The following is a 16,916-nucleotide window of genomic DNA, read 5'->3' on the forward strand; positions in this document are numbered from 1 at the left end:
CACAGCTCAAACTACTGGACGGATCGGGCTGTTTGTCATGCAGATAGCTATTATGGCATAGGCATCCGCTAAGAAAGGCTTTTTGAAAATTCAACCCCTAAGGACGCAAAATAGGGGCTTGAAATTTGTGTAATCGACGCGGACGAAGTCGCGAGCATAAGTTAGTTATTAATTTAAGTGCTGAAGTTTGATTAGGCATGACACTTTACTATAAGAAAAATCCCAGATGCCATTTAAAAATTTCAATATTCTGAGAGTGTGAATTCCAATAGAACTATTTCTATGACAAACTATTTAAGTCTCTAAGGAATTCCTAGCCCAGAGAGGATAAAGCTTCATAGAATAAAGTCTAGAGAAAAATTACTACAACCAGCAGAGATTTTTATACGAAACTAGATGATGTTGCGACTTCGCGTGGATTTTAGGTTTTTAAAAATCCTGTGGTCGAGAATCAATAGATTTTCCGGAATAAAAAGTAACCTATACCTATCTCTCATCTATGAGAAAAAATTCGTCGTTGTTGCGTTAAATGTTCTAACATTTGACGTCTGCCAGTGACGTCGAAGCCTCGACGTTTTGATAGAAGTTCCGTGAATTGTAGGATGTGAAGTGGTTAATACTTTCTCACATAGCGATCGCTTGCCTACCAAATCGACAAAAAAAATCTAGATTATTTTTTATCATTCCGAAAGCAAATATTTTTCCATCGAAAACATTTTCATGTAAAGTAAACTTTCTTAACAAAATTCTGACAGCGCACAGATCCATCATAAGGAAGGATATTACGTCCTTTCCTTATATGAGAGATGAGCTCACGTTGACCTCAAAAACACCTGACGAAACTAAATGTATTTTCTTATATAACTTACGTATCTAGGGATTATGTATTGCTACAACTTTGATACGGTTGCTTTTAAGGTTCTATGTACAAAATCGCTCCTCTGCGGGTATTTATGATAAAGTTAGGTAAGATTTTTGTACTAGGATAAAATATTTATAACTTTACGAAGGTTCCTAAGTTCCAGTTCCTTTCTTAAACAGAGCGAACAATTTTAGGAAAATTTTTCAGCTCAATTATTTAAAAGTCTTAGGTTAACGTTAGAAAATTATTCATTCTCACGTTCACAAGTTTGTTTACTTGAAAATCATTTCACCAAAATACTAAATTGTGTAACCGAATTCTCTTATGGCTTATTTTTAAAAATTATAGCTCAACGGTCAAGAAGTGGACAACGATCCAAAGAGTGGATGGTTCAAACATCATACGTTGAATTTTGGTCATATTATACTAATATACACTAATACTTTCGCTCAATTGGAGTAGAAATGTGCAGTATTAGACATATTAAACATGACATGGCTAATATTCTTTACTGCTTCGGCTACAAATAAGTTATTCGTGAGTATTTTCATGTTCCATTTAACTTTTCATTAGACAGTAACCTAAGCAAACATAATTTTATTTTCTTGCGATATAAAAGTTTAGGTTTTCATAAAGTTTATTTCATCACAGCAATAAAAATTGCCACTACTCGTATTAAAACGGGAAGCAGAAAAGAAATAAAAGCAAACAGAAAAGCGTTTGATATTTTATCACAAACGTAGGAAGCGCATCGTATAACCGAATAATACAAGGTAAAGCGATTGGAAGGGAACTCGTAACAAAATTTGCAATATTCTACTGAGGATAATAAATCAAACTGAAACAGGATTCGCCGAAGAAGGTAGGATCTGAAACAAAAGAATAACACATAACATAATCATAAACGCTCAGTAAACCCAAGAGTAAGCAATTTATTGTAGTATCTTGCATTTTTTTTTAATCTGATGTTTTTGAGGGGTTTTTTAAGCCTATTAAAAATATTAGATTTAAAAAATTAAATAGCCAGCGCCATAGTTACCCACTAAAATAATTAATTAGTCTTATAGCTATTCAAAGGGGGGACGCGACGCTGCCAGTATCTTCGGAACCTTGCCTTAAGGGACTTCTTTTAATAATATATTTTAGTTATTACATTATATTTTTTTAAGGTTTTTAGTTTTAGGTTCATTGTTGTAATTTGTAGTGTTACACTTGGACCTTTGATCCCCGAAGGTGAGATAAAATATTAGTATAACTGCGCTGCATGTACAGATCAAATCCGTTGTTTCCATGGTAACTGCATGACTATCCAATTTGATTGATGTCTACCGAAAAAAAGCTGTGAAAGGCTCGAACCCCTTTGATAGCAAAACATATTTCATGCCTCTGGAACTCTGTCGGACGGTATCAGTTAGATGCCGCTTTGCTATTCAGGGGTCAAATAGACGGGGATTTATGGATTTTACTGAATGGATGCTTGAAATACTACGCGTAGAAATGTTCTTAATCACTTGCCGTTGAAAAGCAGTATTCTTAACTGTGAATAGGACGGTTATCTAAGGCTTAAATATAAGATAATCTGGGTTTATTTTATTAATTAATTACTTTAGAATTTAAAATGTTTTCTCAAAATATAACTTCTTGTGTATTTGCGTATAAGATTAGTGTGTATCAAATTCAAATCATATTATCTTCAATAGCTTTATTATAATTTCCCAAATTCGGCGAGGGATGAGTCTACTTACTAGTGGCCTCTTCCCGTGAAATTCATTCAGAAATTCATTTTTAGTGAGGGGCTATTTATAAGAGAAAATCTAGGTACATTATATATTTTTTAAGTATCTAGAATTAACGTTTTAACCAGTAAGACATTTTTATATGTCAGTCAGTCAGTCAGTCACTTTATTCGTTTATTTGTGTAGCGATATTATGTTATATTCTATTGAAAAACGGCAAGCGGCGCAAGTATGCCGTATATATTTTTGTTCCGTTTGCTGTGGAGACCCTAGGGGCCATGGAGTGTTATGCTAAAAAAAATTACGAGACATTTCACCGCGTTTAATAGCCTCATCGGGTGACAGAAAGGATAGCTCATTTTTTGCGCAACGGATCAGCCTGGCTGTCCAGCATGGAAATGTAGCCAGTATTCTTGGCACCATTCCACGCGGCCATGATTTGTATAGTAATTAGATAAGGCTAGCTGTAAGTTTTATTGTAATATTTTCATTAAATAAAAAAAATCTTAGGGTAATTGTTTTTTTATGTTTAACATTTAACAAAAGATACAATATCTTGCATAATATGTTTTAGAATAAAGAATGAAACCCATTTTGGATTATTCCAACGTTTTAAACAATCTGATTGATTTCAGATAAATCATTTGAAGCGGACTAGCTTTGAGATTTGATTCTGTAATCCGCTCAAGATTGGAGAGAATACAGATTTAGCGAAAAATATATTTGCACTAGGTAGTTCTTTTTAGGGTTCCGTAACCAAAAGGTGCCAACGGGACTCTATTACTAAGCCTTCGCTGTCCATCCATTCGTCGGTCTGTCAGCGGGCTATATCTCGTGAACCACAAGAGGCTGAGAGATAGATAAAAATTTCAAAATGGCCGCCGTGAAAAAATTTTAAAGTGTTATTTTTTATACGATGGTACGGAATTCTTCGTGTGCAAGTCCGATTCACACTTGACCGATTTTTTTAGTTTTATGTTGCTACATATTACGAATGAATTAATGAAAAATCTAAAGCAACGTTTTCTGTGTACACAAAATTAGGAACTCCACCCTTGCATAGCTGGGTCGACTCATTTTACATAAAAATCATTGTTTTTCTTTATAAAGAGGACAGCAAAAATAATTATCCACATGTTTTCTCGTACAAAAATGCAATCTCGGAAAATAAATAGGTGCAGTAAAGTTAATGGAACGTGAAATTTGTATCCTTTTAAAGTAAAGCGCTACGTAATGTTACTACGAGCGTCTACGGCGTAGCATCTTCACCGCGCTACGGAATATTACACGGAGTACTACAAGTATTTCAGTTGTACACATTATTCCGTAATTTAGCTCATCATAATAATACTGTTCTCATTATGTATTACTTGTATAATACTGTATACTGTGTTTAGTATATTTGTATGCAAGACAAGACGTATTTCTGTACATTAGTAGGATGTAACATTCTATTACTAAGCTTGGACGTTTATTTCTCATACTATCTTAGTATTTATTATATTTCCACGGTAATAATAATTATGTTTACAATATATTTCCAAATATAGATAATTTTACTTTCTATATTTCATCAAGAATAAAATGTAATGTTGTTAAATGTTATCAATTAAAATCCTTCTTTATTTTTTTCTTATTGCTTTGATTACTAACCTCCACTAATATTTGAAAGAATTAACCTCCACTATTCTTGAAGAAATTTGATTTTCGCCATTTCGCAGCTGATAGCACTAGTAAGCGTCACGTGAGCATACTTGAAATTAAATGTTATTAATGATACATCTTTAAAACTGACACTAGTCAATTGGCACAAATAGTCAATTTTAATTCCTAGTACGCTCGCTGGGGCGCTTCGAATCTTTTTTAAGTTTTTTAATTTAGATACAAGTAAGCCGTTTACTGCAATCTCACCTGATGGTAAGTGATAATGCAGTATTAGATGGAAACGGGTAAAACTGGAAGGGGTATGTCAGCTTTCATAAGAAAGTACCTACTCCTTAGGTTTATACACGGCATCGTACTGGAACGCTAAATCACTTGGCGGCACGGCTTTGCTGGTGGGTGGTAACCTAATCAACTCAAAAAATAACTGTCATTTTGCATAACACACGCCTTCCAGTGTACGTATGTGTCCACTTCACTGGCTTTGATAGATTAGTTCTTGTTCACGGTTAGCGTTAGATCTTACTAGGGAGTTTTGTCTAATCGACGTAGGCACTGCACAACTCATGCACTACGTACGTAAGGTCTTTCAGGATATTTACCACAGTCCACAAACATAGCAGCAAAAATATCGCCAGAGAATATTGTTTGTAAACGTATAGATGCCTTATGTGCCATAATTTGCAGCTATGTTCAACGATTGTTAGCTGCATATTATAAGTATCGGTCAGAAAAGCAGGTATTATTTCATTAATTTTAACCAATTATTCCATGTCCTCTCAAAACCTACGCAAAGAACACAAGGTCAATGCGTAGAGGTTATCAGACAGACGAAGTGACCCTATAAGGGTGCCTTTTTCTCCTTTTGAGGTAAGGAACAGGAATTGACGCAAACGTCACCGCCCATGTCCCCGTGCGGTCGTCCGCTCATTGGACGTGAACACATACTAACAAACTAGAGGAATTATTAGTTGCCATGCTGAGCATGCAACGTCACAGAGGGCCTTAACGACCTGACTGACAGTGACAAGCGTGCGTGCCGGACTAATTGATTCTGTATATGGATGACTGTTGGTGTATTTCAAGCTGCAGCATTTTTATTTTAGTTTTATTTTTGTAACATAGTGACATAGTGTTAACACCATTACAGGAGAATGAACTATTTCGATACTTTTCGGTTGCCAATGTTTTTAAATATACCGCTTTGATCAGATGCACGAACTCCATCAGTTGTGAGTTCGATGCTATGGCAAGCTCTTCAACTGTTAACGATTTGTTTAATACTGAAGTTTAAATGGCGAAATACACCTGTATTTAATTATACACTAACGCATGAACGATTAACATCTCATGTAGGTCCATATGCAAACTAAATTGTTATAAATATGTACTATGTCTATTTTCTATCTGTCTGCTATCTTTTAACAGTCCATCTGTTTAAGCTTTAAAGTTTTGTTGTAAGTTAATCATGTGTAAGCTACTTACGTGAAAAAAACCTTACAGGTATATCATCGGACTAAAGTAACCGTTAAAGATTTCAGAGGAAAACTCGGTGCACACCAGAGAACACTAAATCAGCACGTAGATATACTCGTATGTATATGTACTGTCGAATGAAATGGGTTTCATCCAGTACAAAACCGGGCAAGTGCGAGTCAGACTCGAGCACCGAGGGTTCCGTACTCGGATATTTTTTCCGACATTTTGCACAATAAATCAAAAACTGTTATGCATAAAAATAAATAAAAATCTGTTTTAGAATGTACAAGTAAAGAAAGCCCTTTCATATGATAACCAGCTTGGTATAATTATCTTACTTTGAAAATTAAAAATGCAAATTTTTGGTCATGAATACATTTTTTTTTTATATAACCACAAATTCACGGTTTTCGGACTTTTTCCGTTACTTGTGCTGTAAGAGACCTACATTTTTTGAGGTACGGAACCCTAATAAAAGGATACCTACTAAACAAAGGAAAGGCGCATGCGGCCATGTTGACCTTTCGATGCTATAAAAGTATTTTACGTAAAACACGATGTTGTCGAGGAGGATGCGTTGCGGTTGTTAGGTTTTACTGTTGTAGTTAAGAAAGGTCGCTTTTATGTGCGGAAGGGTCAGTCTACCATCAAGCTAAAACATACGAAGAAACATAATAGTTATAGATAACTATGAGATATAAAAGGATGAGATATAAACTGACTGACTGACATTATTAACGTTCAGTAAGTTTAAACTTCACGGTTTTGAAACCTAAGATTTTGCAAGTAGGTTTCCTCTATCATATAGACTCTCACTAACTAACGAGTTACATAAAACCATCCAAGAATAATGATAAACACAGCGTAATAAAATTCGTTGGTTCCACCCGGAATTCACAATTTTCAGAACATCTCTTTCAAGATGTAAAAGTAGCCTATGGCCATCTCTAGGATGCAGGCTATTTCTGTGCCCGTCAAAGTGAATTAAATGCGAAAGTGTGTTTGTTTGTTGGTTTATTAGTATGTCCTTTAATTACGTTGCATTGGAGCAAGGGATCGACGCGATTTTTCGCATGGGTAGATTTACTTGAAAACTTAGTGATAGGCTACTTGTTTCCGCGTGATATTTAAAAACCTAAATTCACGCTTACGAAGTCGCGAGCATCAGCTAGTTATCTATAAATAAACACGTTATTGATATACTTATATAGTTTCCCTAACTTGTAAATAACTACGAACCTGACTGGCTAATCTGTGTAAAGCCAGACGAGAGAAAAAACCACATTTTTTATTTTTTTGCAATTCAGCAATTGCAAGTAAAATTATGAATGTAAATAATTTAATGTCTTGGTCGTTTGATTCTTAAAAGTAGTAGCTCGTTTTTTACCGGATCTAGAAAATATTAATTCTTTGTTTTCGCGGAAATTACAGTCGTAAACTTATTGTTCTTATCATTTTGTAAATAAATATTTTTTAATGAGATTTCTATCTTTGTTGAGGATAGCTCTTGTTTGTAGTTCTGAAAGTTTCAAACTTCTTCAACTGCGTGAAAGAAATTCTTAAAGGCTCTTGGGTAGACATTAATGAAGAATTTTATATCCTGTAAGATATCATAATATTTTATCATTAATTAAATTTATTCACCAAATGTGATTAGGTAACATTTGAACGCGTTAATTTCCACTAACCGCTTTGTTAACGAAGTAAATATTTGTGGAGTTTCAAATAATTGTATCGGAATATGCAGACATTACCTAATTTTAGCCCGAGCGCAGCGAAGCCCAAAAATGTATTATAGGTGATAGGTATGTTTAATATGTAAATAGTAAATACGCATGTTCGTCCGTCCGTGAAGGCTTCTGGCGTGGCTAGTTACCATCCTACTGGCAAACCCGTGTCGCCAAGCGATTTAGCATTCCGGTACGACGTCGCGTAGAAACTGATAAGGAATATGGGTTTTTAAAACCACTCCCTTCCAAATTAGCCCACACCCATCTTAGGCTGCAACACCACTTACCGCCAGGTGAGATCGCAGTCAAGGGCTTACTTGTAATGGTATAATAAAGGTATTTTAAGTCAACACCAACTCTTGTTATTCGATATATCGATAATGGCAGTTCTTCACTATCTTAATAAACGACCACTTGACTTGGCTTGACCACAATCACACTGGATGGAAAGTGATGATGTGGCCTATGTGTGTATGTTGTGATAATTTTATTTGAACATGAACTTTTAACAAATAAGTTCGAGTACAGATAGCTTTCCAAATGTATTATGATTACCTAGAGGTCGATATTGTTTGCAAAATAAATGCCCAGTGGCGTTATCAGACCTCGCCGGATTAGTTCCCGCTGCCCGCATCGTAAATTAGACAAATACAGCCTGTCGGAGATTCGCTAAAATTACAAGGAAAATAGAGCCGAAATAATACCGCTAACGAATGTGTATATATCTCTGTTTTCTTTGCTATTTTAAAATATTCCAAGCTGATATTTCTTTAGTCGTTTTTTTAATCGTTTCTTTTTTGACGTTTTCTTTGTTCTTATATTATGTTCAACTAAAATACTCTAAAGGGTAAGACTTAACATACAAGTACGTACGATCACTCAGATTTCAGGATGATTGGGGGCTGAAATTGTCCAAAATTAAATTCCACAAAATGAAGAATCATGATGGTAAGAGACTGTCTTTAGCAACAAAGTAGGAAGACGTTTTCACCGTTCTCGCTGACACAACTTCACCTTACCGACATCAAAGTAATTTTTCATGCGAAGTTTAAATTTATTACCGATTCACGACGAATTTTTAGGCATGGGAAAATGAAGTTTTATTTTTACAGTACCTATCCACAGACAGGTAATAAAATTATGTTATGGTATAATAAATGTGCTCACATATTATAAATGCGTAAGGGTGTCAGTCTGTCTGTTTGTAACTGTGATATCTAATAAAATATATTGCACAAATAGGCGGTAACGCTACGCTGGCATTCTGTTGTTGTCACGGCGGTGAGCGGACGTTACCGTCGATTGGTGTAATTGCTTACTGAATAATTGGTTTGATTTCGAATCCAAGACCTTAGGAATAAGTGGATTTCACATGGCGACGAGTAAAAGCGCAGTAAGTAAATTTTACCGCTCAAATTACCTACCTACCGGCTTGCAGAAATTGGTCAACAATAAAATTTGAATTTCACAAACTGTTTAGAAAAAGAAAAGAAATAGATAAGTAGGTAGCTAACGGTTTAAAACGACACAATCTAAGTGAAATACTAGAATTGTAATATTACCTTTAATTATTACCAATGTTATACTTTGCAACGCCCTGATGGGGTTTCATGTTGTAATATTATAATATTTTTTATGATGTAAGACATGAATACAAATAAAGAACATAGAATAAAAAAAAATATTACGTTATCTACAATATAATAGGTCGTTAAACCACGAAATAAGCTTAAAATCATTAGAAATTATGTTTAAATTACATTTAAAAATCATGTTGTGAGTGGTTCGTTACTATTTATGTATGGCTTTCTTTGTACGAGTACCTACATATACGCGATCAGCCTCGGCGTTAGGCGAAAGAGGTACCTACTGCATACATCAACAATTGAGTAATTATTTATCTTACAACACAAATTCGTAAACAATACTCGTTCGTGTCGGTATATCACGGCATTCCATTTCATGTCCACCTACATTTCGACAATAATAATAAGCTAATAAGACAAATAGGTGGGTATTCAAATCAGTGTTTGGGAAGTATTCAATTAGGATTATAGTTTACGTATTGTTGACCAAATCTGTTCGCAAATTAATGCCTACATTGTGCCTATCGAAAAATTCGATCAAAATAGCCAAATGTTCCAACGATAATATTATTATCGTTAATGTACCTGGTTTAACTTAGTACCTAATTACTACTTCAATAAATTTGGAGTCAAAACTAAATGTACTATGGTTAAACTAAATACAAACGACAGTGTCTATCGAAATATTCGATCAATTATTCAAATGTTCCAACGATAATATCGTTAATTTACCTGGTTTTAACTCTAAGTACCGATTTACCACTTCAATAACTTTGAAGTGATAAATAAATGTATTACGATAGTTAAACTAAATGCATAGATGAAGTGTCACAAAACCAAAATAAAACCTGTTAAGGCCAAGTACCTACTTAATGAAATTTAAGTCGAATCGATTGTATTTTGCACTGTCTATCGTTATCAATGACGTAATTCGTCAACCATCAACAAATTTCTCATATGCCTCGCATAGGTACAGTTTAAGTTATGTTATGTAAATACATCTTATAACAGAATCACATTCGTAGACAGTTCTTGTGACTTTCTGTAATAATGTTTGCCAAAATTATTAAACAAAAGCCGGTTACTTCAAACAAGTTGTATCCTTACTCGATTATTTTAGTCAAACTAATAACAATTACTCACTTTGGATTCAATGATGGATTATGATATTTTAAATGTTGTACAATAGTTATAAAAAATATATATACAGTTATATTATATCTAACTTATCTTAAATAGGACGTATTTAGTAACGAGTTCCTCTCATCCTTGTTTACAAATCACAAGTTCCGACATCAGAACCATTCGATTGTGAAGGTGATCCAACTTCCTTTAGTTCCCGTTGGGGGAGTTGGAAACGTGCTTTCAAAAATATATTTCAATTGAGGAGGCAGAAAGTCTTATCGACCAAATTACAGGAAAGTGTAGTTCGACTAAGTTAAGGAGAATATTTTATTACTTGGCGATACAGTAACGATTGAAAGCGATAGACAGAGAGCAAATACAACAGCTACCAGCCTTAATAAAATTGACACGAAAACAATTTTCTGAAATAGAGGGTTATATCTGTTGCCGATGTGGCACTAAAAATCACAAAAGTGATAGCAGTTCCTGCCCTACAACAAACGCAAATTGCGTAAAATGTGGTTTCAAAGCCCATTGGCAGAAACCCCGTAGAACTAGGGCAAATAAAAAGAAAATTCCAACCCCTCTGCAAATGACAACAATTAAAACTAAAACCCAAAGTGGAAACCCCCAAAATAACCCCAAAACATACAGAGTCTACATCTATAAACTATATTTTCCACATCGACAACGATGCAACAATAGATAGACTATATTTTCCACATCGACAACGATGCAAAAATAAATGGTCAGTTAGTCACCTACCCAACATCAAAATGCTCATTGATTCCGGTAGTGAATCCAATATTATAAATAATATAACTTGGCAACTTATGAAACGGTTATGTCTTCAGACAAAACTTTTATGGCGTACGGTGTTAAACACCCACCCACTACACAAAAGTATTAGGTTCATTTGCAGAAATTAATGTAGGTTCTAAATCATTGACAACAAAACTTTATGTCATGATTAAATGAATGATTTATTCGATAAAGTATATACAATGTGTTGAAATAATCTCTGATGAGCCTCATACATTTTACCACTCTAACTGGTGTTTGAATATTACCTTAAATTAAATAAAATAAAAAAATATTTAGTTAAGAAAGACATACATAGACTTTACATAAGCAAAGTAAAAAATAATAGTAAAATAAAGATAAAAATGAAGTCATTAAAAGTACTAAAACTAAGTTTTGATGTAAATTCCATTGAACAAAAACAATTTTCCAAGTTCCAAGATGCCAATTAGATATTACTATTGAGAAAACAGTTCCCCAGTTTATCAACCTTACAGACGAGTCCCAATTCCTTTGGAATCAAAGATAAATAAAAAATAGACGAACTGGTAAAATTGGACACAATTGAAAATGTAAATAAACCTTCTTGGGTTTCTCCAATGGTACCGGTTCTTAAGCCTGACGATGATATTCGTATTTATTGGGATATGCGTGCTGCTAACAAAGCCATCATTAAAGAAAACCATCCAATCTCCACCATGGAGCAATTCATTCGCAAATTTGGCAAAGCAAATTAGATATTAAGAACGCTGATTAATTAATATCAGGTTGAACTCAAAAATAGTAGAGAAAGTACAACTTTCATAACGAGCAAAGGGCTTTATCGAAACAAAAGGTTTTTGGAATATCGTGCGCACCTGAAGATTTTAAAAAATTATGCAGAGAATGTTATTGCCATGCGAAGGAGTTATAAACTTTATAGATGATATGGTTGTCTTTAGACGTGATGAAAAAGAACATGGTGCTAGGCTTCAAAACGTATTAAAAGTTCTAAAGGACAACAACATTTTATTGAATAATAATAAATGTGTTTTAAATGCAAAAAAAAATTGGTCACAAACTTTCATCATTAGGCATTAAACCCCAATAAATACATGGAAGTCGTCGAAACATTTAGTTCACCGAAAACCATTGAGGAAATCCAAGATTAGTTAATTTTGTTGGGAAATGGATTCCTAATTTGTCAACCTTAACGGGACCCACTCGGCAATTACTTCAACAAAATGCTAATATGACGGAATTTGGGAAAAGCGAACAATCAAAAGCTTTTGACAAAAAAAAATTGTCTCTCAAAGATCCCTACGTTTGACTTCTATGCCCCAATAGATCGTACTCAAGTGATTGCTGATGCGAGTCCTGTGGGTTTAGGAACTGTAACTAACTCAGTACGACGACAGTTCATTTCTTTTGGAAATAAAAGTTTAACAGATGTGAAAAATCGGTATTGTCAACCAGACAAAGAGGCATTGCCTTTAGTGTGGGCCATTGAACATTTTCATATGGTAATAAAATTGAGCTGGTCACAGACCATAAGCTCTAGAGGTCGATTTTGGCATGAAATCAAGGCCTTGCGCAATCATCGAGTGCTGGGTCCTCCGTTTACAAACATATGATTATAAAGTCATAATATATGAACCTGGAAAATCTAATATAACCGATCCAACCAGTCAACCAAACAACCAACGGGTACCAGTGCACAAAATAGTCCTTTTGAAATGAACATCATGTTAACCAGATTGTTTAATACGCGCGTGCAGTAGCGTTATCCATTAAATCGATTATTGAAGCATCTAATGATGATGATGAGTTTAATTAGTCAAAAAATGCTTTGATAAATAACGTGTGGGATGCTTCAGTATATAATTACAAGATGTTTCAACATAAACTCTGGTTACAAGTTGGCATTTTGTTAAGGGGTAATAAAATAGTGATTCCCACTAGGTTGAGAAAATAAGTCTTAATAGCTATGTTACGCACAAAAGTCTGGTAGTTTAAAAAGACAAAGATGCCGGAAATACTGTAAAAACTGCAGAGGGTGTACTTTAGTCTCGGCTCCCAATCCATCAGTAGTCAGTACCCATGACAAGACATGAACTGCCTTCGAAAGCCTGTGTGGATACGGTTGTTGACTTCTTGGGTCCACTACCGGGAAAATCTCCCTCAGATTTATTCAATGAAAGATAACTTAAAGACAAGCTACTTTTTCTTACGGACTTTGAAAATAAAATTATAATAATTTTGAAGTAAGACAAAGAGAAAAAGAGAAGAACAAATTAATAGAAGATAGAAAAAGAAAGGATAGAGAATTGGTGATTGGAGAGAAAATGTAAGTGAAGAATATGATTAAATAAATAAATTAGGTTCTGAATTAATCCAATACCTCATACAGTCATAAGCGCTGAAGGAAGCGACACTAATGTAAAGAATTATAAAACTGGTCTGAAGTACAGGAGGAATATTGTAATGAACACCTACAGAAAGTAGAAGGTCAATGGAAGGTCATCAATTATGAAGAAACATTCGATAAAGAAGTTTAGTTTGATAAGTAGATTCAAGTATAAAATATTGTTTGTTTGTTTCTAAATGCTAAATATTGTCATTTACTTAAAGAACAGCTTTGATAGTTCTAATGAATATAAGTGATTTTGTAAAGTGGTGATAGTAAAAAAGAATACCCGGCTGAGTTTGTTGTGGGCTCTTCTCAGACTTGGGCGCGTTTGGAACCCTCGTAGCTTTAGTTTAAGTTTACGTAATTAATTATCACCACTATAATATCATCTTTCAAACCTAACAAATCGAATAAACAAAAGGTGTACAGTACCTATTTTGAATAAATGATTTTGATTTAGATTTTAAAATAAATAATTAATTTATAAAAAGGAAGAGATGTGATATCTAATAAAATATATTGCACAAATAGGCGGTAACGCTACGCTGGCATTCTGTTGTTGTCACGGCGGTGAGCGGACGTTACCGTCGATTGGTGTAATTGCTTACTGAATAATTGGTTTGATTTCGAATCCAAGACCTTAGGAATAAGTGGATTTCACAGTAACCTTTTCACGATTCATCAAGTTAATCGATTTTGACGAAATTTTGAGATGGGCATAGGCTATTTTTTATTCCAGAAAAACAAACCACAGGATTTTTAAGAAACCTAAATACCTATTCTCTGGCATCATAGGCAGGCAGGTTAAATTTCTAGCTTCCAGTGTACAATATAACATATATATACTTTAACATTATGTAGGTAGGTATCTACATGAAATATTTCTTAAATCACATAATATTTAAATGCATTTGCGTGAAGTAATTTATTTTCTGCGGTTTAATAAAAAATGCAAATTTAAATTGCGAGCATAAAACAGAATACTTCCTTCCTAGTGCTGCAAAATTATCTTTTTAATAAAATGAAAATTACGCCCGCTGCATGTTCTTTCCTTCCCAAGTCTCAACAAACAATATGTTCAGAACAAAAGTTCAAACAGTGTTATGCAAAATGAGACGAAACATAAATTCACGGGACCCTTTCTACTTTGCAAAAGTGAGAAATGAGTTCGTGTGACTTCAAACATTTCTCGCAAAGTGCGTTGTTTAACTTACATTATGAACATTTGCGTTGGAAAAATGGGCCTTTATTCCAGTTTGGCACCTTAAAAATGATTTATCAGTTTGGCAAAGTTAAAACCTTCAACCTTAAAGTATACAAGGGATGTTTACTTCGAGTCTTCGCGGTACTTTATCTAATAAATTACATTTATCGGAAACGGGCAAAAAGTTTGACATAAAAACGTTTTGCCGACAACTTCCAAGCTGTAATCTTTAAAATGATGAAAATATTATGTTAATACGTTTTGGCTTAGGATTATTTTATGCTTAGTATTAGCATTTGCGATTTCATGTTATTTGCATGCTAATACGTTCCTCAGTTATAAAATTAATGAAGAAGTATAATCTGGCCTTAGCTTGTACATACAACATTTTAATACTAAGTACTTCCTAATTCCATGAGCCGTAGAATAATGAAACGGTGATCATGCGTCAATTTTATACGCAGTAGGAAGCGTTGAGTGCTTCTCTGCAATAAAATCTAATTAGGTACCTACCTATGCAACTAATCCTACCTTAGAACTATCATAAAATAAGAAGAGATAGAGGTTTTTATTTTTATTTATTTATTTATTATTATTGACATTAAAAAATATACAGAGAGTTTTTGTTACATTCAGCGCCACAAAAACCACAGTTGGTTTTACCGGGCACTGACTTTGTTAATTATAGCTATACAATAAAAATAATAGGTAAGTAGGTAGGTAAGAGAGGTAATAGGTAATTCGTATGGGGGAAAAGGTTAGTTGAGGGAGTGTGGCTTTGTTGTGACATTATATAAGTCGATAGTGATTGATCTAAGTCTTAACTGGATAGGTAACCGATATTTGAGGTATGAATTATTTACCTAAGTATCTCAACGATGTTTAAACCCAACATTGATGTGTACCTATTTATGTTATTAAAGACTAGATTAGCTAGCAATCAGAATCCCAAAAATTTCTTTGATATACACATAATTAAAATTATGTTCATGTCAAAGAACTTTAAGGTTTCTGATTGGTATTTAGTCTAGTCTTTGATAATATAAACTATTTATTATAATCCAGAGTAGACGCCCAATGTGGTATAAGGCAGCGATATTTTTAGGTATCTACTCTTGATTGATTTAATGTCATTACTAAGTGAATAATATGTTATAACTGGCCATTTTTTTACCCCCGACCCAAAAAGAGGGGTATTATTATTTTGACGTGTGTATCTGTGTATCTGTCTGTGGCTTCGTAGCTCCTAAACGAATGAACCGATTTCAATTCAGTTTTTTTTTGTTTGAAAGATGGCTTGATCGAGAGTGTTCTTTGAATCGAAGAAAATCAGTTCAGCCGTTTGAAAGTTATCAGCTCTTTTCTAGTTTTCTTAGAGGTTTTTGTGTCGGGGGTTCTTTAAATTTTGAGTTATTAATAGAAATTGGTCACTAGATATAGGTACTTTCAAAAAAGATTTTGCTTGATCTTCCTTTTTCCACTCAGCGCACTTGGTTTCTTGTTGACATTAAAACGATAAAAAAAAAATACTTATACATTTAAATCAAATATTTGTCACAGCGATAAAAGAACAAAGTGTTGTTGTGTAGTAAAAAGTTTAATCTAACCTAACGGTTACCAGTTTGTCCCTCGGGATGGAAAAGTTTCGGGTAAGGTTGCGTTGAATTTTATTTCGATTGCTCTGCTTACTGCGGGCGCTCGTCTACGAATACATTTGAATACATTGGAGAGAATCAAGTCGGATATCAATATTTAGTAACACCGTATCTTCGAACTAGCACGCTTGAACCTCTTGACGTAATTTTGATACCATCAACGCAACTGGCGGTTTTATTGGAAAAAGCTCAGTATTGTATCGATCATGATACTAATATTATAAACTGTTTTCGAGAAAAGGAAGTAATGTAAATGGTAGGCATAAGGTAAACAGGTTAACATTTAATTTTGATAGCTTAAATAAAATAAATGTTTGATTTTATTTATGCTTTAAAAATAAACGAAAAACGCCTCCGTCTTTTATTACTCGTCTAAAAATACAGTTTGTTGAACTTACTTATATTTTATAGGACCAGAAGATTGATATCAGTCGCATTCATCGGGGACGCAGTAGGTACGCTCGGCCGAAATTGTCGGCGCACGTGGGTTATCTGTATACTATTTCAGGTAACGTTGTGTGAAAAAGAAATCCCCGGTATAAAATGCGCCGGCTGGCCCTTTTCTCCAAAAGTAGTAAATTATGTATGCAATGTATTTGTATTTCGACTAATGAATTAATAAACTATTTTTAATGTTAAATTGTTTTAGAATTTTCATATATTCCTAATCCTATTATCTACGACAAA

General features: G+C 34.0%; 1 protein-coding gene and 1 long non-coding RNA gene across 8 annotated transcripts in view; one reads left to right on the forward strand and one right to left on the reverse strand.

The window, feature by feature from the left end:
- Nucleotides 1–16,916, forward strand: part of LOC123875506 (low-density lipoprotein receptor) — a 245,130-nt gene that overhangs the window by 47,860 nt on the left and 180,354 nt on the right. The gene's annotated exons all lie outside the window — the stretch shown is intronic.
- On the reverse strand, nt 11,162–16,848 carry LOC123875595. The gene is made up of 3 exons (XR_006798176.1): nt 16,838–16,848; nt 14,785–14,786; nt 11,162–13,584 (listed from the first exon to the last, which is right to left on the reverse strand). It is a non-coding gene; the product is annotated as an uncharacterized LOC123875595 (long non-coding RNA).

This window comes from Maniola jurtina, chromosome 2 (genome assembly GCF_905333055.1).
Source record: "Maniola jurtina chromosome 2, ilManJurt1.1, whole genome shotgun sequence".
Taxonomy (NCBI): Eukaryota; Metazoa; Arthropoda; class Insecta; order Lepidoptera; family Nymphalidae; genus Maniola; species Maniola jurtina.